The 22,467-nt window shown below is 47.6% G+C and overlaps 1 pseudogene; it reads left to right on the top strand.

Annotated features, from left to right (window-relative positions):
• The first annotated feature begins 320 nt into the window (after positions 1-320).
• Positions 321-22,467, top strand: part of LOC101125339 (XK-related protein 8-like) — a 30,950-nt pseudogene continuing 8,803 nt past the window's right edge.

A 22,467-nucleotide genomic window follows, 5' to 3' on the forward strand; every position in this document is an offset into this window, starting at 1 on the left:
TTGCTGGTGGCTAATTCTCAGGTCAGCCTTCAAAGGTTTACGTAACCTCAGTGCATACCAGTGAATTCTAGGACGGAGAATTACCACTGATGACAATGGTTTTAAAGGAAAGTGTACTCTGAATTCTTGTCGCCCTCTGTAATAGGAGGAGTTTGCTGCTTTTTTTCCTCTCTTTGGGCCTCTGGCGTTGTCTTCTGTGGACTGGGCAGGCTGTGGTGGTAGGGAAGGGGGGAGCTTAGAGATGAAGAGTATATGGGACTCCTGAAGTAACGGCAAAGGGAAGTGCATTGAGATGTCAGGATGAGGGAGAAGGCTTTGACATGGGTCCCCGGCGGGGGCTGCAGAATCAACGAACCTCTCCAAACCAGTCCCCAAACACTGGCACCTGGGTGAGAAAAGGAGCAGAGCTGAGCACTTTTTCTCTGCCCTCTTTCTGCCAGACCTCCTGTTCTACTATTACAGGCCTTACTATTGACATCTGGCAAAAGAGAACCAGTAGAAAGGGAAGCATTTGAGAATTGCAGGTATAGCACCTAGGAGGTCATCTTAGAAATCTACTGGAGCAAGAGAAAGAACAGAGAAAAGGGGAAGTCCCCATTACCCTTCGAGCGAAGAAGCTTCCTTGCTACTGAATGTGGCTAGAGCTGTACCCCACCCACTCTGTCTTCACTACTGTGCAGTCATTCCAAGGTGGTTGTCTGATTTGACTGTGAAGAGCCTGGATAGTTAACATCTGTTGGGTCTGGGTGGTGATACATCAATGTGTGTTATCTCACTCTATATAGCCTTACTTTGGAAGTATTTCGTGCTGGTAATAGACAAAGCTAATGGGTTTGGTGTGAAGAGAGTCTGTTCATAGGAAAACATGATCTGTTCATCAGTCTAGCTTAGCAGCTGGCTAAATAAACCAAGTGTAACTCAATGGCTCATAGAGTTTAATATTACCATAGAGATTTATGTTACCACAGGGGTATAAAAAGTATTAATGAATTAACGGAAGGTCTTTTATATTTCATTTATTACATCTCTTCGCAGACTGTTTTTTACTGTAAATGTGAACACACAGTTTTCCACTTCTTACTTGTTCATAGTTTTCTTGACAAAGAGTAGCTACTTTTCTTTCAAATTTTCTAATTTTGTAGTTTAACCAATAATAGTTTCAGTGACTTCATTACATTAACACCCAATTGATACATAAACTTCAGAGGAGTTTGCCTTAATCAGTATGTTCGTTGCTTTTTAAATTTTTTATCTTTCACAAAGATGGGAATTCAGTGCAGTTGTTTATTGGTTTAGTTTTTCTGGGCTACAAACATCTTAATTTCTTGATAGGCCAGTTGTAATGTGTGACTAAGGACTATATTCTTCAAACATTGCATTTGAAGCAATGGGCAGGTGTGGGATTTGGAAGCAGTATGAAAGTAGCATCATTTGTTTTTGCAGACTTTGTAATTTTCTTCTGGAAAACCCAGATTATCCAAAGAGAGAAGACAGAATCATTATAAATCCCAGTAGCAGTCTGCTGGCCAGCCAAGATGAGACAAAGGCAAGTGTCATGTTCGTGTTTTGCAGTCACTGCCTGGAAATGCTCTGCTTTGGTGGTGGTGGTGGTGGTGTTATCTCTGTGGGAAGAAAGTGCTTTGTTGGGACAAGTTTTTAAAGACTAGCCGAGGGACATAGGATTTCAGAATGTATCTATACTTCAGTGCGATCTCCCAGTCTGAGCCACTTTGAATTCTGTCTTTAACTTCTATCTTTCCTTGTAATTCTTATCTTCCTTTTCCCACAAAGAATTGAACGAATCCTCCATATCTTTAATCCTACAAAGCAAATTCCTAAAGCAAAACAAGAATTGGCCAAAACTCTTAACATTTTATTGTGAAAATTTTCAAACCTACAGAAAAATTGAAATATTTTATGTTGATCACCTATATACCTACCACTGGTACTACTAAAAAGTTAACAGTTTACTGTATCCTCTTCATCATACATATGTCCTCTGTCCATCAGCACATCTTTGTTATGTTTCATTTCATGATAATGCATTTCAAAGTAAATTGCAAAAACATCAGTACACTTCCCTGTAAGTACTTCAGCATGCAGATCATTACCCAGAGTGGAATATCTTTTTTCTTTTGATGTGAGATTTGTATACAGTGTATCCTATACGTCTGTTTAGCCAGATCTCATATCAAGATGTAAACAGTTTGGTTTTTAAAAACTTTAATCATTGTCATTATTTGTGATCTAAACTGGCATTTAGTTTGTTATATGGTAAAGTATGGTTGAGAACTAACTTTATTAAGATCTGTTGCTTGATCTTCCAACTCCCCGTAGATTCTTTGACTATCTCTCTTACGTATTCTATAATAGAAAAAAAATAGTTGTTTGTAAATATGGTATGGAAAGAAGATGGCTGTAAGATTGGTTTAAATCCCCAACTATACTTCTTTACTAGTTATAACTAGTAAAACTAGTCTGTCGGCTCCAGACAGGTTTGTTTAACCTCTCTGAGCCACCATTTTCTCATCTCTCTTACAGGGCTGGTAACTTCCTTATAGAGTAATTAGAACAAATGTTATTCTTTTCTACACATGTAATTCTTAAAATCATTTCCCCTACATGGGAAATGTACTGCCTGGCCTTTGATTTTATGCTTCTGTCTCGTTTCAGTTGCCTAAAATAAGACTTTTTTGACTATCTAAATTGACTCCTCTTGACCAGCACTGCTTCATCCAAGCTGCTGACCTCCTCATGGCCGACTTCAAAGTGCTCAGTAGTCAGGACATCATGTGGGCCCTGCACGAGCTCAAAGGACACTATGCAATCACCCGAAAGGTACTCTACTTGGTCTTCCTGTTGGGGTCACACCTCTTGACTACATCTTCCCACGGTAACAGAATGAACAGATTGTGGAAATTGGGATGGTTTATGATTGCTAAGGAATTTATGAGGGTGAAGATAAATCGATGGGTATTTGCTGATCATGAAGGGCTAAATGAAAAGAAATAATAGACAGATGAGAAGTAGAGAAGTTCTGCTTTGACCGTAAAAACATGGAGGGTAATACATTCTACTGTGGAATGCAGGAGTATGAGAGATGCGTTCTAATCCTGCTCCTTCCTGATTTGCTTTCCGACTTGGGACAGGTCACACGACCATCCATCCCCCAGGTGGCTCAGTTATCAGTGATAGGACGTAAGTAAGGTCTGTAGAGAGTCCAGGAACACAGCAGTGCCCCCTCAGAAGAGAATGGGCAGCTACTGACAGCTCCCAGCGTTCTCCCCCCAGGATCCTAAAATAGATGGCACTTAAAGGCCTTGGTTGAGGGTGAGGAGGGTGCTGGTTTGTGGTGGGTAACACAGGCGTCTTCCATGAAGGACAGCACACGGTGCCTGCTTTGTAGCTGTGGCCAGAACAGGAGCGCACGCACCAGCAGAGACCTTGGCTTACTCCTCTTGGTCGCTCTTACTGCCATTAAATTCTATTCTACTGAAATTCTTGTGATTCTCAGCAAACACAGTGATGTTTCTTTTGTCCAAAGGACAAACGTGGAGTTATCATAGTGGTTAAAATACTCATTGGGTCTTACCTGTAGGAAGGGAAGAACCAAGCCAAGGACTGTGGCTCATGCTAAGGTCTAGGCCAAGCCCCTTCCACCTTTTCTTTTTCTTCTTTTTTTTTTTTTTTTTGAAATGGAGTCTCGCTCTGTTGCCCAGGCTGGAGTGCAATGGCGTGATCTCAGCTCACTGCAGCCTCTGCCTCCCCAGTTCAAGCGATTCTCCTGCCTCAGCCTCCTGAGTAGCTGGGACTGTAGATGCTCACCACCACGCCTGGCTGATTTTTGTATTTTTAGTAAAGATGGGGTTTCACCATGTTGGCCAGGCTGGTCAGCAACTCCTGACCTCAGATGATCTGCCTGCCTCAGCCTCCCAAAGTGCTGGGATAACCTCGTGAGCCACTGCGCCCGGCCAAAAAAAGACTGAAAGAAAAATAGGCTTTGAAAGGGTAAAACAGGAGGCAACCTAAGGTAGACCAAGGGCCTCCCTGAGCAAGGGACATTTCATCACAGACCCACATAGGAGTTTGGTGAAAGGGGTCGTGGAAGATGTTAGTATCATTTATTGGGGTGAGAACTAGTATAAACATCTGCTTTGGAGAGAAATAATCACGAATTCAGTCTGGGAAACGTTGGTTGCCAATGTGCTGAGAAGGGCCTGTGAGACATCTGAGTAAAAATAATTCACTGGGAGGTTGAATGGACTAGAAAGTTTGGAAAATACAGACTGTAGATAGGATTTTTTTTTTAATCTCCTTGGGTTTTATGGTGATAGGACTTTGAGAGTCATCAGCATATGGAAAATCTCACCAGCCAGGATGAGGTACCCAGAGATACCAGGTGAGAAGAGAGGACTCCTGACATGCAAAGACCAAGCGGAGGAGGCAGGCAGACAGGAAGGAGGAAGTTGAGAGACTGGAGCAGTCTGTATTATTATCATCATCACCATGGTTATTCTTGTTTAGAAACAGGGTCTCTCTCTGTCACCCAGGCTGGAGTACAGTGGTCCAATCGTGGCTTATTGCAACCTTGACCTTCTGGGCTCAAGCCATCCTCCTGCCTCAGCTTCCCATGTAGCTAGGACTGCAGGTGCGCCCCACCACACCTGGACGATCTTTTTATTTTATTTTTTGTAGAAATGGGGTCTTGCTAGATAGTGCAGGCTGGTCTTGAACTCCTGTCGTCAGGCTATCCTCCCACCTCAACCTCCTAAAGCACTGGGTTGCCGCCATGCCCAGCCTATGTTATTAAATGCTGCTAAGAGTTTGTGCAAGATGAGGACTAAAATGTAGATGGTAGACTTGTAGACTTGGCCACTCAATAATAAGCATAGATTAGTAAGTGCAAAGGCAGGGTAGATGTCAAATTAGAGACAGCTGGAAAGCTTGTGGTCATAAGGGTGAGGTGGTGAAACAGCAGATAAACAGCTCCTTTGATAAGTTTCTCTACAAAGAGGGGAAGAAGAAAGAGGGGCTGGTATTGAAAGAGAGATGAGATCACCTTCTCAACACTGCCACACTGGGGATTAAGTCAGCAGGAGTTTCAGACAAACACTGCATCATAGCCACCCACCTTCTCATTGCCACCCAGACTGGGACCCCAGCCTGCCCTGCACCCTAACAGCATAGCCACAGGACATGAGCCCCAAGGCCTCCTATCCCCTGCCACAGTCAGGAGTCCCACCCAGTCTTCCTGAAAGGCTCCCACTCTTCCTCCTCTTCCAGGCAGAATGGCCTTAGCTCACACACCCTTGCTTCCGTTTCAAATCAGGTACCCCTTCTCCCTCCTGTTTTTAGGATGGCAAAGACTTGAGCACTTTTTTTTTTTTTTAGACAGAGTCACGCTCTGTCACCTAGGCTGGAGTGCAATTGCATGATCTCAGCTCACTGCGACCTCCGCTTTCCAGGTTCACCGATTCTCCTGCCTCAGCCTCCCAAGTAACTGGGATTACAGGTGCATGCCACCACGTCCAGCTAATTTTTTGTATTTTTAGTAGAGACGGGGTTTTGCCATGTTGTCCAGGCTGGTCTCGAACTCCTGACCTCAGGTAGTCCACCTGCCTCGGCCTCCCAAAGTGTTGGGATTACAGGCGTGAGCCACCGCGCCCACCCTGACTTGAGCACATTTAAATCCTGATAAGGAAAGTCTAACAGAGAGAAGCTGAAGGTAGGAAAGAAAAGGGATCCTCACCAGTGGAAGGATTTTGAACTCCAGCATCCTGTTGAAGGGTGGGGTGGATATAGGTGCACGCAGAGAAGAGCGTGGGGGAAGCAGGTTAGGGGAGAGTAAAGAGGAGCATTGACCAGAGAAACAACATGGAAGATTTGCCTACAGAATGGGACTCACCAGCCCATTGTCATGTGATTTTACCTGTACTTATTCAAGGACAGCTTGGACAGTTTTGTTTGAGACAGGGTCTCCTGTGTTACCCAGGATGGAGTGCAGTGGCGCAATCATGGCTCACTGCAACCCTGCCTCAGGCTCAAGTGATTGTCCTATCTTAGCCTCCGAGTACCTGGGACCACAGCTGTGGACCACCATGCCCAGCTATTTTTTTGTATTTTTAGTAGAGACAGGGTGTCCCCATGTTGCCCAGGCAAGCCTTGAACACCTAAGCTCAAGTGATCCACCCCCGTCATCCTCCCACAGTGCTGGGATTACAGGTGTGAGCCACTGCACCCAGCCAACAGTTTTTCCCTAGTTACTCTTTAATCTGTCAGTAAGTGTTTTGCTTCCACCGCTGTACCAGTTTATGAAAGTCAGAGAAAATGAAAATAAAGAAATGCTGCCTATTTATTTTACCACTGCCTATTCCTTTTTTTTTTTTGAGACGTAGTCTCACTCTTGCCCAGGCTGGAGTGCAGTGGTGCAGTCTCGGCTCACTGCAACCTCCGCCTCCCGGGTTGAAGCCATTCTCCTGCCTCAGCCTCCTGAGTAGCTGGGATTACAGGCGTGTGCCACCATGCCCGGCTAATTTTTGTATTTTTAGTATAGATGGGGTTTCACCATGTTGACCAAGCTGGTCTCGAACTCCTGATCTCAAAGGATCCGTCCGCCTTGGCCTCCCAAAGTGTTGGGATTACAGGCTTGAGCCACCGCACCCAGCCGCCACTACCAGTTGTCAGCCATGCTGGGAAGAAAGCTGAAACTGTGTTAAAATGGCATTTGGTGGTTGCCTGTCTCATGTATTCTTATTTTCCATTTACAGAAGGAACCTTTCCCTTTCTCAATTTTTAGGCCTTTTCTGATGCCATTAAAAAATGGCAGGAGCTATCACCAGAAACCAGTGGAAAAAGGAAAAAGAGAAAAGAAATGAACCAGTATTCTTACATTGATTTCAAGTTTGAACAAGGTAATGCAAACTGTGTTGGTGGCAGTGTGTAGCTGCAACACTGTACCTTTTCTTCTTCACAGTCAGTGAAGGAAGCCATGCTACAGGTGTCTGCTGAGCATCTGGACAGGAACTATTTTCTCAGCACGTCAAAATTTTTAGAAAGTGGCTGCCCTTGTTGGCTTCCTTCTTCCTACTTAAGATAAACTGTGAGAGGAAAATTTTGTGTGGTGTTAGAAAATTCATGTGTGAGAAGGTATTTGAGTGTGCTGTTAAGCTTGGGGGAAAAAACTGGTCTCGAAGGTTTGATGCGAATTGGCTGTTATTAGGTAAAAACTACCCAGACTTATGAATGAGGGCTTACTGCAGAGGGTCACTTACGCAACTGAGAGAATGGCTAATAGCCACGTTTCTCCAAAATTCTGTCATTCTTATTGATGAAATAACTGCTGAAAACCCTTTTGAAGAGGTTACTTCAGGTCTGATCCCCAAAAATGTAAACTTGAGTGTTATAACAACTCAGATTTTATCTGAGTTGCTTCCACCCAGTAAAGGAGTTTACTACAACTTTTCTAGAGATCATCCCTTTCTGTTACATGTGTACTTAATTACCACACTTGATTTCAGGTATGACTAAGTGGAAACTCAGGTAACTATAAAGCTGGAAAGTATTTGTATTTACTATGAACTTTTCAGGCTCTAAAAGAAAATCCCTTAGGCTATGACTCCCGAGGTTCCTAAGCCAGTCTGTGGAGCAGTGCTCTGCTGACATGACATTCGCCCTGGCCTGTGGCAGAATGTAGAACTAGGGATAGTGTGCAGGTGGTTTTTCATTCAGCCCGATTTACCCAGAGTTCAGAACAGGCATCCTTGTACATAGCCATACAGCGTTTGTTTCTGACTTCAGTGGTGGAGAAAGTGCTACTTTGCAAGATAGTTGACTTCCTTGTTGGTCAGCTCTGTCTTTTAGACAGTTCTTCCTTTATATTTGTCAGCATGTACTTCCTGAAATGTCCTGCCATGGTTGTAGTTCTTGCCTGTGGAGAGAGATTCTGGCTGTTGCCCGTTCGTCAGCCTGACTGCCCTTCTCCTCTTCCCTGTGTGCCCTTCTCTAGCTTGTCAGGGTCTCTTTGAAAGTTGGGGTATAGAAGACTGCATGTCATACTCCACATGAGGTCTGCTCACATTCAGCCTTGCTCTTTTCACCCACATTGCTGTCAGGTCATAAACCTGTCTCAGTTTTGCTGCATCTCACATTTTCCCCTGTTAACTTCATTTTATTTGATTCAGCCTCTTGTTTTAGGTATAGCACTTTAATTTAGGTGCTGATTCTTTAATTTTACTTATCAGATAATCTGGAAGGACCCTGGAAGTATAAGATAGAAAATACACTTGATTTACGTTAGTAGTTTAATGTTTATGACTCACACTTAGCCTATTTTAACAGCTTTTTATAAGGACACAGGCTAAGAATCCCTCATGTGTTCCAGGGATTCCATTTTTCTCCTTTTCAGTTTGTTTTCCATGTAAGCACTGCTCTTTGGGCTATAATTGCTTGACTCAAACAGTGAGACAGGGTTCTCCCTCCTCTGTCCTTTTTATGGTAGTGCAGGAAAATACATTAGAGGGAAGTTTATAGACTTAATTGCATTTATTTTTAAAAATAAAGGACTGAGGCCGGGCGCGGTGGCTCATGCCTGTAATCCCAGCACTTTGGGAGGCCGAGGTGGGCGGATCATGAGGTCAGGAGATTGATACCATCCTGGCTAACACTGTGAAACCCCGTCTCTACTAAAAATACAAAAAATTAGCCGGGCATGGTGGCGGGCGCCTGTAGTCCCAGCTACTCGGGAGGCTGAGGCAGGAGAATGACATGAACCCGGGAGGCGGTGCTTGCAGTGAGCTGCACTCCAGTCTGGGTGACAGAGTGAGACTCCATCTCAAAAAAAGTAAATAAATAAAAATAAAGGACTGAAAATAAATCTTACTACTTTAACGTGATAAACTACAAAAAGAACCGAGTAAAGATGAAAGAAATAATAGTGAAAATTTTTTTTAATTTGTAGCATTGATAATTATAGTAATTAACATTTATTGAGCACTTAATATGTACCACCCACTTTTCTAAGTGCTTTAATGGATTATTTCATTTATGTTTCAAATAGCCTTATGAGATGTATGTGCCATTGTTATCATTTTATAGAAAAAACTGAAGCACAGAGAGGTTAAGTAACTTGGCAGATGTTACACAGCTAGCGAGTAGCCGAGCTGGGAATCTGGCTTCAGAGCTTACTCTCTAACCATGTGCTTTTCTGTTCCCATAATACCAAAAACTGGTTTTGTTTTTTGTATTTTTTTTTTTAATTTTGAGAGGGAGTCCGCTTCCCAAGCTCAAGCAATTCTCCTGCCTCAGCCTCTCAAGTAGCTGGGATTAATTACAGGTGTGCGCCATCACGCCTAGGGGTTTCACCATGTTCAACAGGTTGGTCTCAAACTCCTGACCTCAGATGATGCACCCTCCTCGGCCTCCCAAAGTGCTGGGATCACAGGCATGAGCCACACTGCACCTGGCCCCAAAAACTTGTTTTCTGAAGAAAAAGTTTGAATTTAAAAATATGTGAGAATGAGCAAGAGAAAAGGAGAATCAAAATAAAATGTATTAGGAACCAGATAGTAAATGTTAAGATCAAGAGATTACCAAGAACAGACAAGCCCACCCTGCCCGCCTGCTCTTCAGTGTGTTATTGGGTCCTTCCAAGGGAAGTGACAGTACATGTCTGGTGAATGAGCTTGTGATGAGTGAATGGGATTCCCTCCCAATAGGCCACTGAGAGCAAAGTTCTGGGTGGAGGGTCCTTGGTGCATCCTCCACTTACTCTTCATGCCAATGGGTACCTCAGGCCTGTCTGTCCAACCTCTGGACTTTCTTAACTCTGCCCCAGTCTCCATCCTTAACCACTCAGGGCCAGCCTCTTACATGGGATTCCTCCTTGCAATCTAACCCTCCTCCAGCCCCTCCCCTGTGTGGCTGGGGTAAGGCAGAGTCTGATCCCATCTGGCCTGGCCTGTGCCCAGAAGAGCCCAAGAGGCAAGTGTCCTCTTGCCCACAGGACCCCAGGAGATCATGGGCACACTAAAGTTTGAGAACTACTGCCTCAGGCAACTTTATAACATGCCTTTCCAATTCAGGTTTGGATCCAAATCCTCATTCCAGTACTTATTAGCTGCTTATAATTTTGTGTTTGTTTGTTTTAAAGAGGCAGGATCTGGTCAGGCTTGGTGGCTTATGCCTGTAATCCTAGCAGTCTGGGAGGCTGAGGTGGGCGGATCACTTGAGGTCGGGAGTTCGAGACCAGCCTGCTGAAAATGGCAAAAGCTCATCTCTACTAAAAATACGAAAGTTAGCCGGGTGTGGTGGTGCATGTCTGTGATCCCAGCATCCCAGGTACTCCGGAGGCTGAGGCAGGAGAATCGCTTGAAGCTGGGAGGTGGAAGTTGCAGTGAGCCAAGTTTGTGCCACTGCACTCTAGCCTGGGCAACAGGTGACAGAAGCAGACTCTGTCTCAGAGAAAAAAAAAAAAAAAAAGGCAGGGTCTCTGTTGCCTGGGCCAGAGTGCAGTGGCACAATCATGGCTCACAGTGGCCTTGAACTGGGCTCAGGCAGTCCTCCTGCGTCAGCCTCATGAGTAGCTTGGACTACAAGCTCGTACCACCAGGCCCAACTAATTTTAAAAAATTCTTTGTAGAGATGGGGCTTGCTGTGTTGTCCAGGGTGGTCTTAAACTCCTGGCCTCCAGTGATCCTCTTGCCTTGGCCTGTCAAAGTGTTGGTATTACAGGTGCGAGCCACTGCACCCAGACCTTATTAGCTTCTTGATCCTGTTTCTCCATCTGTAAAATGGGCTCTTGTGAGAAGTAAACAGGACAAGGTTTGTGATGAGCTTGGGACAGTGCTTAGCCAGCAGGAGTAGAAGGTGTATCGATCCCCCCCCCCTTTTTTTTTTTTTGAGATGGAGTCTCATTCTGTCGCTAGGCTGGAGTGCAGTGGCAAGATCTCGGCTCACTGTAACCTCCGCCTCACAGGTTCAAGAGATCCTCCTGACTCAGCCTCCTGAGTAGCTGGGACTACAGGCATGCACCACCACAGCCAGCCAATTTTTTGTATTTTTAGTAGAGACGGGGCTTCACCGTGTTAGCCAGGATGGTCTCGATCTCCTGACCTCGTGATCCACCTGCCTCAGCCTCCCAAAGTGCTGGGATTACAGGTGTGAGCCACCACACCTGGCCTCGATCCCCGTTTTACAGATCAAACAAGTTCAGTGAGGTTAGGACATTGCCGAAGGCCCCATAGCATGGATGTGAGGAGCCAGGTTGGAGCCTGTGTGCATTCATTAGATGGGTGGGAGGCTGAGGAATTCACAGGACGCCAACCTGGCCCTCTGGACATCTGTGTGTGCTGCTTAGGTGCATGCAGGAGCTGCGGCAGGGGCTGCTGGTGTGGCAGCAGGAGGAGCCCTCTGAGTTTGACTTGGCCTACGCCGACTTCCTCTCTCTGGACATCAGCATGGTGCGGCTCTTTGAGACCTTGGAGACGGCACCACAGCTCACGCTGGTGCTGGCCATCATGCTGCAGAGCGGCTGGGCTGAGTACTACCAGTGTGAGTGAAGGCCAGTGGCTGGTCCCCCTGTCATGGCTTGGGGGGTCTCTCTCAAATGTCAGAACTGTTTTTATTCTTTTATAAAGGCTGCTTAGAAAATGGGAGAACACGCTTTAGTCAGGCAGATCTGGCTTGAAACCTAAAGTCATTCTGCAGCTGTTTGAGTTTGGACAAATGCCTTGACCTCTCTGAGTATGTTTGTTCTCATCTGAAAAATGGACATAAATCCTCCTGCCTCATAAGGTTGATGAAAGGATTAAGTGAGGTGATGCAAAGAAAGCCCATTTCCTGGTACATAAGTTCCTGGTACAGAGTCTCACTCTGTCGTCGCCCATAGTGGAGTACAGTGGCCTGATCATTGCTCACTGCAGCCTCAACCTCCCAGGCTCAGGTGATCCTCCTGTCTCAGCCTCCTGAGTAGCTGGGACTACAGGCATGTGTCAACCATGCTGGCTAATTTTTCTTTTCTTTTCTTTTTTTTGGTAGAGACGAGGTCCCACTTTGTTACCTAGGCTGGTCTTGAACTCCTGAGCTCAAGTAACCTCCTACCTCAGCCTCTTAAGGTGCTGGGATTACAGGTGTCGGCCACTGTGCCTGGCCCACAAGTCTTAATTGTAACTTTTGTAATTTTGAAGATAATAAAGTGTGTAAGGTGCCTGATACAGAGTAGGTAACTTTTTTGTTAAGAAACAATTTAATACGTTGGGATGTGCGCAGGTTGCGTGAGGCCAGAGTTGGAGACCATCCTGGGTAACATAGTGAGACCTCATCTCTTCAAATTTTTAAAAAAGAAACAAGAAACAATATATTGAATGCCTTCATCCAGTCAGGTTTTCATCGTGCCTCTCTTTTCTGCCTGTTACTGTGCTGGGGACACAGCAGTGAACAAGATGAACCCAGCCCCTGTGCTGCCAGGATGATAGACTAAAACAAGTAGCTACTGTACAGCATGTTGAGTGACTGGAAAAGGGAGAGGCAGGTGGCAGAGGCTCACAGGGCCCCCTAAGCATGGGTGAAGTTTATAGTGAGGAGCTTTGGGAGGATTTTTGCCCATAAAAGGAAGGTGACTTGCCCATTTTCACAGAGTCAGAGAGTGGCCAAGCTAAATAGGGCCCCCACTCACATCCGATTCAGGGTCCAAGCCTTCCCCTTTGCCTTCCTCCACCGCTGCCATAAATGCCACAGCCTCTCAAGGAACCAGTCCTCATTCTACCGTCACTTGCTGTGTGACCCGGAGAGCCTTCCTGTGGAAGATGGAGATTGGACTCGATCTCCAAGGGCCCTTTCATTTTGTTAGTCTGAGTCTATATATTGATTGAAAAAACAATAATAGCAGCTGTCACTATTAGCCAGGTGCCAGCTATTAGCCAGGCCCGGTGGGAAGCGCTTATAGTCATCATTGCTCATGTTCACAGTAGCCCTATAGGTTTGTGCTAGATTGATCTCCATTTTTAAAGAGGTGCAGAAAGGGGAGTGACTTGCTTTGGGTCACTGGGCACTCACTGGGCACATGTTTTTGTCTCTTGAGGGTGGGGGATATCTAGAACCAGGGCCAAGTGCAGACAGTCTGCACTGCATGTATGGCAGGGGGTAAGGGGGCGAAACAGATTGTCCCCACTTTTTATTTAGCAAACATCTCTTTCGCTGCTGTTACGTGCCAGGTACTGGGCTGCTGGGGGATCCCAAGTGAGCAGAGTCTGTTTTCTACCCTCGAGGAGCTCAAAGAAAAGGAAATAGATAATTACTGTGTGATGAGACTCCAGACAGAGGTGGGTGGGTGGCATGTTACAGGGATACCTGACAGAGCTGAGTGGGTGGCGTGGGGTCAGGGTGGGGCCTGTGGGGTAATGGAGGAGTAGGCCAGGGAAGTGAGGCATGTGCTTCTGGCGACCTAACAGCCTGGGCAGAGCTTGTCAAGGTCACGGAAGGTGGCATGCTGGGGAAACTGGAAGAACATCAGCCCTGCTGAGACCTGGGTGAGGGTAACAGGCACAGATCTGTTTCCAGGCTAGGAGTGGGTTCTGGGCGCCTAGTAGGTTCCCAGTAAACATCTGTCGAATGACTGCGATGGACGGGAACGGGAGGAAGCAGTCAGGAGATGTGCCGGTGCCACTTGCATCCCTCCTTGGAGGCTGTTGTGCTTCTGCTCCAGGATGGGACAACCAGGAGATGGCATAGGACCCTAGGACCCCTGTTGTAAACTTCTGGATCTTGGAAAATCAAGACTAGGGGTCAGTCCGATGGCCTTTGGTCTTGGAGGGGAGGGGAGGAGGGGAGTGGGGAGACCTTCTGTCCACACAGCAGGGACGTCTTTCCAGGCCCTGAGGGCAGCTTTATCCAGAGCCTGTTGCCACCCCATGGGATTTTCTACTCCCTTTTTGAGACTAAGAAAGAGGGAACTGAGACTGTTGATTTTCAGACACAAGAAAGGCTTGTGTTCTTCCCAGAAACAAAGGGTTATGGGGCCCTGGAAGACGCCCAGCGTGCAACCAAGGCCCAGGGGTGCTGAGTGCTGGGTGGGCCACAAGTCACACCCTCTCATCTTTGACAAATACCACCTGGATATAGCACCTGTGCAGCAAAGCACTGTGGTGAGGGGCAGGTTCCATGTTAGGAGTTGTAGCTTTGTTTTTGGTTATGGGAACTCACTGGGTCTTCTCCAGCTTCAGATTTGCCTTCAACAAACGAGGGATTCTAATACCTACCCCAGGGTTGCTGGAGGGCCCCCACAGTACCTGCGACCCCTGGGGAGTGCCAAGCAAGCTGGCTCCAGGACTCACTGTTCCCTCCTACTCCTTGCAGGGGTTGGCATCTGCACGTCCTTCCTGGGCATCTGGTGGGCACTGCTCGACTACCACCAGGCCTTGCACACCTGCCTCCCCTCCAGGCCCCTCCTGGGCTCCTCTGTGATCTACTTCCTGTGGAACCTGCTGCTACTGTGGCCCCGAGTCCTAGCTGTGGCCCTGTTCTCAGTCCTCTTCCCCAGCTATGTAGCCCTGCACTTCCTGGGCCTGTGGCTGTACTGCTGCTCTGGGTTTGGCTTCAAGGCACAGACTTGATGCTGGACCCCAGCTCCGAGTATCCTCTGTTTCTCCTGGTTCAACGTGGCTGAGGGCCACACCCGAGGCCGGGCCACCATCCACTTGTCCTTCCTCCTGAGTGACAGCATTCTCTTGGTGGCCACCTGGCTGCCTGTGGGAGGTGGCTGTTTCTTTCTGGGCCTGGCTCTGTGGCTTGTGTGCTACTGCTGGCTGCACCCTAGCTGCTGCTGGGAGCCCAACCCTGACCAGGTAGACAGGGCCCAGAGTCTGCTTTCCTCAGAGGGGTATCAGCTGCCTCAGAACAGGCGCACGACCCAGTTAGCACAGAACTTTTTCCCCAAGGCTAAGGCTGAGGCTGCTTCGCCAGTGAAGGGGGAGGTGAACGGTGTCCTTTGAAGCAGGATCACACCCAGCTGGCAGAGATGGAGAGTGACTCTGCTGGCAGAAGGCAGGCGAGGATAAGCTAACGATGCTGCTGTGGCCTCCATGCACTCAGCAAGAGTGGGACGCCTGTGCTGGGCCGGGCACCAGGGATGGTGCTGAGTGGGGCAGAGGCCTGCCTTCAAGGAGTTCACAGTGAACAAGATGAGAAGAGCTGGGCCCTGCAGGGTCAAGAGCCCCAATTACGTACAAGACATTTTGGGAGGAAAGACTACCTTTTCTTTTCCCCCTGCCATTGGTCTAGCTGGTGCCTCAAAACCTCCACCTCTCTCCCTGGCCACCTCTAAAATGATTGGTATAGGGGCTGCCCCACCCCTGAGCTCCCCTATCCTGGGCTAGAAGGCCACAGGGGCTGTCCTGTAGAATTCTTCCTCCCCTCCCCCACACCATTCATTCATTTCATGAAACAAATCTTCGCCCAGAGCATTTTATATGCCAGGAACATCATTCTATCCTTGCATCCTGGAACAAGACCAGCTACCACCTTAGTTTCATCCCCTACTTGCACCAACCAGTCCTGGGTTAGATCTCAAATGCCGGAAGCCAGGGATGCCCAACTCTGGGCAGCCCCAGTCAGAACCTCTAGGATCTCAGTGAAGCTGGCCTGGCCTCTGCTCCTGCTCTCAAGGGGCTGCTTTTCAACCAAGAGCCTTGTGAGTCTGGTCTGATCCTTGCACAGCCACTGAGTATTTTTTATTCCTTAGCCAGTGTACCTCCTACCTCAGAGTCTATGTGAGAGGAAGAGAATGTGTGTCCCTGTGGGGTTCTGCAAGTGACAGATGTATTGTTTTTAACAGTATTATTAGATTATGATTAAAGCCTCATGAAATCCTCCAACCCAGTCTGTGTCATCACACAAAATCTATGGAGTTCAGAACCTGAACTGGAAGAGGTCAGGGACATAAAATCTACCTCTCAAAATCAGTCAAGGTCCACGGAACAGAGGACTGGCTTAGGTGGGGCTTCTCAACCTCGTAAAGTTTCAGGAGCTGGTGAGCCAGCCTGGGGTTGACAGCTCAGCTGGAGATCGGAATCCAGATCTGGGCTGACTGAGTGCATCCTCTTCACCACCAGCTCTGCTGCTGGGCCCAGCAGGAGTGGCCACAGACGCATTTAGGGCCAGGAAGTGAATACAGGAGCCTGGTGAAGAAAGGTCTTTTTGCTGGGAGCTCTGAGAGGTTAAGTGATGAGGTGCCTTAGGAGATGCAGATGTGGTGGGTGATGGTGCTGGGGAAGTGGAACCTTTTGCTGTTCTAGGAGGTCTGTGGTTTGGAGAAACAAGGGACAGAAAAGTCACTTGAGATAGAGAAGAAAAGGTTCCAGTCACCGCTGTGATGGCATCCAGGATAGTCTCAGCTCTGCTACTATTCTGGTGGAGACACAAAACCCAGGATGAGTAAAACATTGAGTATATCAGACAGCGTTAAGTTCTAAAAGGGAAAGGGATAGGGAGAGAGAGTAGGTATTTGTGTGTTGGGGGTGGGAATTACAGCTTTGTATAGAATGGAACTAAAAAACTGCCCTTCAACTCCCTCCATTTCCTTGGCTGGCCTCTTCCCCCACATCTCCCTGTTGTTTGTCCACAGGGAGCTTTGATTCATTGAGAAGCCGGAACAGAGTGGGGAGAGCCATGAGGTGCAGCTAGTGGGAGCCTAGGGCTTCAGAGAAGGATGACCAGAGGGCTTGGGGGCAGGAGTGTCACCTATGAAGGGAATGGATCCTGGGGACAAGCTGCATTGTCGGCTCTGACTAGGTGGGGCTGGGCGGTGTAAACTGTTACTGTATGCATTATGCAGATGAAGGAACTGAGACTCGATCATGAGGGGGATTCAGTTCTGATCCTTGTCACTCTGAGGCTCGTGTCCTTTCTGTGCTACCAAGCTTTGTCTGTGCTTCTCAAGGTGGTGATACAACTACTCATTCATAAAGCTTTTCAAGAGGGTGGTGGTTTTGAGTTGTAGTTTCAATGAAGAGGGGGAAGAAGAAGTAGAAACTCGGATTGTTTTTATGCTTTGGAATATTGATTGAAAGAATCAAAAGGACATAAGAGGATAAGGCAGGAAAGGTGGAACAAGAGCTAAACAACAAAGCCTGGAAAATAGACTAATATCTTAAAAGGCTGATGGATTGAAAGAGATTCGGGTGAGGGGGGACAACTGAAGGTATGAATCATGGGTAAAGAGGAGGGTGTGGTGGTCTTTGCCAAGCACCAGCACTGGCAGTGGGAGTGTGTGGGGCGGGGTCTAGCGCTCATGTTCACGACATAGAGGAGGACCTGGGCCTAGAGCCACTCAGTATACTGGTGGCAGAGCTGGGTTAAACTTTCGTCTCCTGGCCCCACCTTCCAGGGCTCTTTTCTCTATTTTGTGCACTTGGAGAAGGCAGTTAAAATATCAAAGATGTGGAAAGCACATGTGAAAAGAGGACACCCACATAGTAAACTCAGGGCCAGGTGCGGCGGCTCACACCTGTAATCCCAGCACTTTGGAGACCGAGGTGGGAGGATCACTTGAGCCCAGGAGTTCAAGACCAGCCCTGGCAACATAGTGAGACCTCATTCTACAAAAGATAAGAAAGAAATAAGCCAGGCATGGTGGTGTGAACCTATAGTCTCAGCTACTCAGGAGACTGAGGAGGGAGGATTGCTTGAGCCCAGGCTGCAGTGAGCTGTGATCATGCCACTGTGTTCCAGCCTAGATGACAGAGTGAGACCCTGTCTCAAAAAAAAAAAAAAAAAAAAAAAAAAATCGAATTTAGGCTTACCACTTGAGGTGGACTTGATACTCCTAAAAACTGAGGGGTAAAAAGATGCAGGTTGAGGTGCCAGGAACAAAGAATCCAAGACTGCAGCTTTGAGGCTTTCAAGGGAAGAGGGTCCATCATGACCAAGAAAAAATTTTCAGCATATGCTGTGCATGTACCAGATGCAAGGAGTGCTACAAAAAGTCTGAAGATGGCTCTCCCCTCTCCCCTCTCCCCTCTCCCCTCTCCACGGTCTCCTTCTCCCTCTCTTTCCACGGTCTCCCTCTGATGCCGAGCCGAAGCTGGACTGTACTGCTGCCATCTCGGCTCACTGCAACCTCCCTGCCTGATTCTCCTGCCTCAGCCTGCCGAGTGCCTGCGATTGCAGGCGCGCGCCGCCACGCCTGACTGGTTTTCGTATTTTTTTGGTGGAGACGGGGTTTCGCTGTGTTGGCCGGGCTGGTCTCCAGCTCCTAACCGCGAGTGATCCGCCAGCCTCGGCCTCCCGAGGTGCCGGGATTGCAGACGGAGTCTGGTTCACTCAGTGCTCAATGGTGCCCAGGCTGGAGTGCAGTGGCGTGATCTCGGCTCGCTACAACCTCCACCTCCCAGCTGCCTGCCTTGGCCTCCCGAAGTGCCGAGAGTGCAGCCTCTGCCCGGCCGCCACCCCGTCTGGGAAGTGAGGAGCGTCTCTGCCTGGCCGCCCATCGTCTGGGACGTGAGGAACCCCTCTGCCTGGCTGCCCAGTCTGGAAAGTGAGGAGCGTCTCTGCCCGGCCGCCATCCCATCTAGGAAGTGAGGAGCGTCTCTGCCCGGCCGCCCATCGTCTGAGATGTGGGGAGCGCCTCTGCCCCGCCGCCCCGTCTGGGATGTGAGGAGCGCCTCTGCCCGGCCGCGACCCCGTCTGGGAGGTGAGGAGAGTCTCTGCTCAGCCGCCCCGTCTGAGAAGTGAGGAGCCCCTCCGCCCGGCAGCCACCCCGTCTGGGAAGTGAGGAGCGTCTCCGCCCGGCAGTCACCCCGTCCGGGAGGGAGGTGGGGGTCAGCCCCCGCCAGGCCAGCCGCCCCGTCCGGGAGGGAGGTGGGGGGGTCAGCCCCCCGCCCGGCCAGCCGCCCCGTCCGGGAGGGAGGTGGGGTGGTCAGCCCCCCGCCCGGCCAGCCGCCCTGTCCGGGAGGTGAGGGGCGCCTCTGCCCGGCCACTCCTACTGGGAAGTGAGGAGCCCCTCTGCCCGGCCAGCCGCCCCGTCCGGGAGGGAGGTGGGGGGGTCAGCCCCCCGCCCGGCCAGCCGCCCCGTCCGGGAGGAGAGGGGCGCCTCTGCCCGGCCGCCCCTACTGGGAAGTGAGGAGCCCCTCTGCCCGGCCGCCACCCCGTCTGGGAGGTGTACCCAACAGCTCATTGAGAACGGTCCATGATGACAATGGCGGTTTTGTGGAATAGAAGGGAGGGAAAGGTGGGGAAAAGATTGAGAAATCGGATGGTTGCCGTGTCTGTGTAGAAAGAAGTAGACATGGGAGACTTTTCATTTTGTTCTGTACTAAGAAAAATTCTTCTGCCTTGGGATACTGTTGATCTGTGACCTTACCCCCAACCCTGTGCTCTCTGAAACATGTGCTGTGTCCACTCAGGGTTAAATGGATTAAGGGCGGTGCAAGATGTGCTTTGTTAAACAGATGCTTGAAGGCAGCATGCTCGTTAAGAGTCATCACCACTCCCTAATCTCAGGTACCCAGGGACACAAACACTGCGGAAGGCCGCAGGGTCCTCTGCCTAGGAAAACCAGAGACCTTTGTTCACTTGTTTATCTGCTGACCTTCCCTCCACTATTGTCCTATGACCCTGCCAAATCCCCCTCTGCGAGAAACACCCAAGAATGATCAATTAAAAAAAAAAAAAATCTGAAGATGGCGACCTCCAGGGAATTTAGTCACCCCAGCAGGAAGGCAGCCATTCCAAAGACATCCCAAAGCAGTGTGTAACAGCCACACGCAGTTAAGCTAATCAGGAAAGTGAGCACCCAGAGAGAATGGAAGGAGAGAGGAAAAACTGAAGAAATGTGTAGAAAGACAAAAATAAGGTTTAACATGATTTTAGACAAGGCGGCATGAGGAAATGTAAATTTTTTTTAAAGTGGTTAGATAAAATATCCAAATAGAAATACGTCTTGTAAACCATGACAGAGCTCACAGCCTCTGAGTACAAAATGTCACTTTTTTTTTAAACTTAAAATATTGAAAATGCTGGATGTGGTGAAGCATGCCTATAGTCCCAGCTGCCCAGGAGGCTGAGGCGGGAGGATCTCTTGAGCCCAGGCGTTGGAGGCTACAGTGAGCTATGGCGCCACTGCACTCTAGCTTGGGTGACAGAGCAAGGCTGTCTCTAAATAAATAAATAAAAATAATTACATTCAAATAAAAAAATTATTTTGAATTACATTCAAAAAATAAAAAATAAAAAAATAAAAAGTCCAAGCACTACAAAAAGGTTTAAAAGTCTATCACTACTACCATCCATACTCTTCCCACTATTAACAATTTATTTGTGACTGCAGAAAAGTATGTTATGATTATATAGAAATTACAATTTATCACATACATACACAACACACACACTTTTAGAAATGTGTACACATGGGTCATACAGTACGCATTCTGTGGTATGCCATTGCCTTGGTTACATAGTCATATATCTCAGAGCTCAAACCACCTTTTCAAAATCTCTACGGAGTAGTGTGCTATATGGTATTACATCATTATTTAGTGAATTCACCATTGTTGGCTATACAAGTTGCTTGAAGATTTTGCTGTTAGAGCTATAGAAATCAACATGCTTGGCATATTTTTTCTTGTGTAACCTAAGGTAAATGTTTGGCAGTGGAATCAAACATTTGGTCAAGGGGTATGTCTGTCTGTCTGCCTGTCTTTCTTTCTTTCTTTCTCTTTCTCTCTTTTTCTTTTTATTGAGCACTTGGTCAAGGGGTATGTCTGTCTGTCTGCCTGTCTTTGTTTCTTTCTTTCCTTTCTCTTTCTCTCTCTCTCTTTCTCTTTCTATCTTTCTTTTTTTTTGAGACAGAGTCCTGCTCTGTCACCCAGGCTGGAGTGCAGTGGTGTGATCTCGGCTCACTGCAACCTCTGCCTCCCAGGTTCAAACAATTCTCCTGTCTCAGCCTCCAGAGTAGCTGGGAATACAGGTGCCCGCCACCACACCCGGCTAATTTTTTTGTATTTTTAGTAGAGACGGGGTTTCACCATGTTGGCCAGGCTGCTCTCGAACTCCTGACCTCAAGTTATCTGCCCGCCTCAGCCTCCGAAAAGTGCTGGGATTACAGGAGTGAGCCACTGTGCCTGGCTTAATTTTTTTTTTCATTGTGACAAAACACACCTAAAAATTACTATCCGAATCATTTGTTCAGTGTACGGGTGAGTGGTTTTAAGTACATTCGTATTGTTGTGCAACCCTCACCACCAGCCATCTCCAGAACTCTTTTCCTCATCTCGGACTGAAACTGTATACCCATTCAACATGAACTCCCCATTCTCCCCACTGCCCTCCGTGTCCCTCCCGCTAGCAAACACCATTGCATTTTCTATCTGTATGATTTTGACTATGGCTACTTTGTAGAAGCAGAATCATTTGTAACTTTTTGTGACTGGCTGATTTCACTTAGCATAATGTCCTCAAGGTTCATGCATGTTACAGCATGTATCAGAAATTCCTTCCTTTTAAGGCTGAATAATATTATATTCACTGTATGGAGGTATGTATTTTAAATTTGCAGACAGATATTCTGAAAATATCCTTCTAAAAGCTGATAACCTTCACTCCCACCACAGCAAGTAGGTCCAACGGCCCTTCCCCCACCCTCACCAATCCTGCCTACTATCCAGCCTCTTCATGTTGCCAGTTTACTCCATGGAAGAGGAATCTCCTTTGCATATATAAGTAAGTCTGGTCACCGTTTCACAGATTTATTGGCGACTTTTTTTTTTTTAATTGTTCCACCTGTTATCTTTACCCACGGTTTTCTTTTGGGCTGTCTTTTTCTTAGTAATTTGTATGCGTTCTTAATAAATTAAGAAATTCACCCTTTTAATATCTTATGTTGCAAATATCTGTTCCCAGTTTATTTATCTTTTTACTTTGTACGTAGATCTTTCTTCTTGCTGTTTACTTTTTATTTTATTTATATATTTTTTTGAGACAGGGTCTCACTCCATCACCCAGGCTGGAATGCAGTGGCGCGATCTCAGCTCACTACAACCTCCACCTCCTGGGTTCAAGCAATTCTCCTGCCTCGGCCTCCTGAGTAGCTGGGATTACAGGCATGTGCCACCAACTGCGGCTCATTTTTTGTGTGTTTTTAGTAGAGACAAGGTTTTGCCATGTTGGCCAGGCTGGTATTGAACTCCTGACCTCAAATGATCCGCCTGCCTTGGCCTCCCAAACTGCTGGGATTACAGGTGTGAGCCACCACGCCTGGCCTATTTTTTACTTTTTATTATGGAAAAATCCAAAATATAAAAATATATACATCAAATATATTAAAAAAGTAGAGAAAGAGTACTCTGTATACCCATTACCAGATTTAATCTCCACCACACCTCAAATTATTTTAAGGTCCAGGCATGGTGGCTCACACTTGTAACCCCAGCACTTGGGAGGTGGAGGTAGGTGGGTCACTTGAAGCCAGGAGCTGGAGAC

Source organism: Gorilla gorilla, chromosome 6 (genome assembly GCF_029281585.2).
Source record: "Gorilla gorilla gorilla isolate KB3781 chromosome 6, NHGRI_mGorGor1-v2.1_pri, whole genome shotgun sequence".
NCBI classification, from domain to species: domain Eukaryota; kingdom Metazoa; phylum Chordata; class Mammalia; order Primates; family Hominidae; genus Gorilla; species Gorilla gorilla.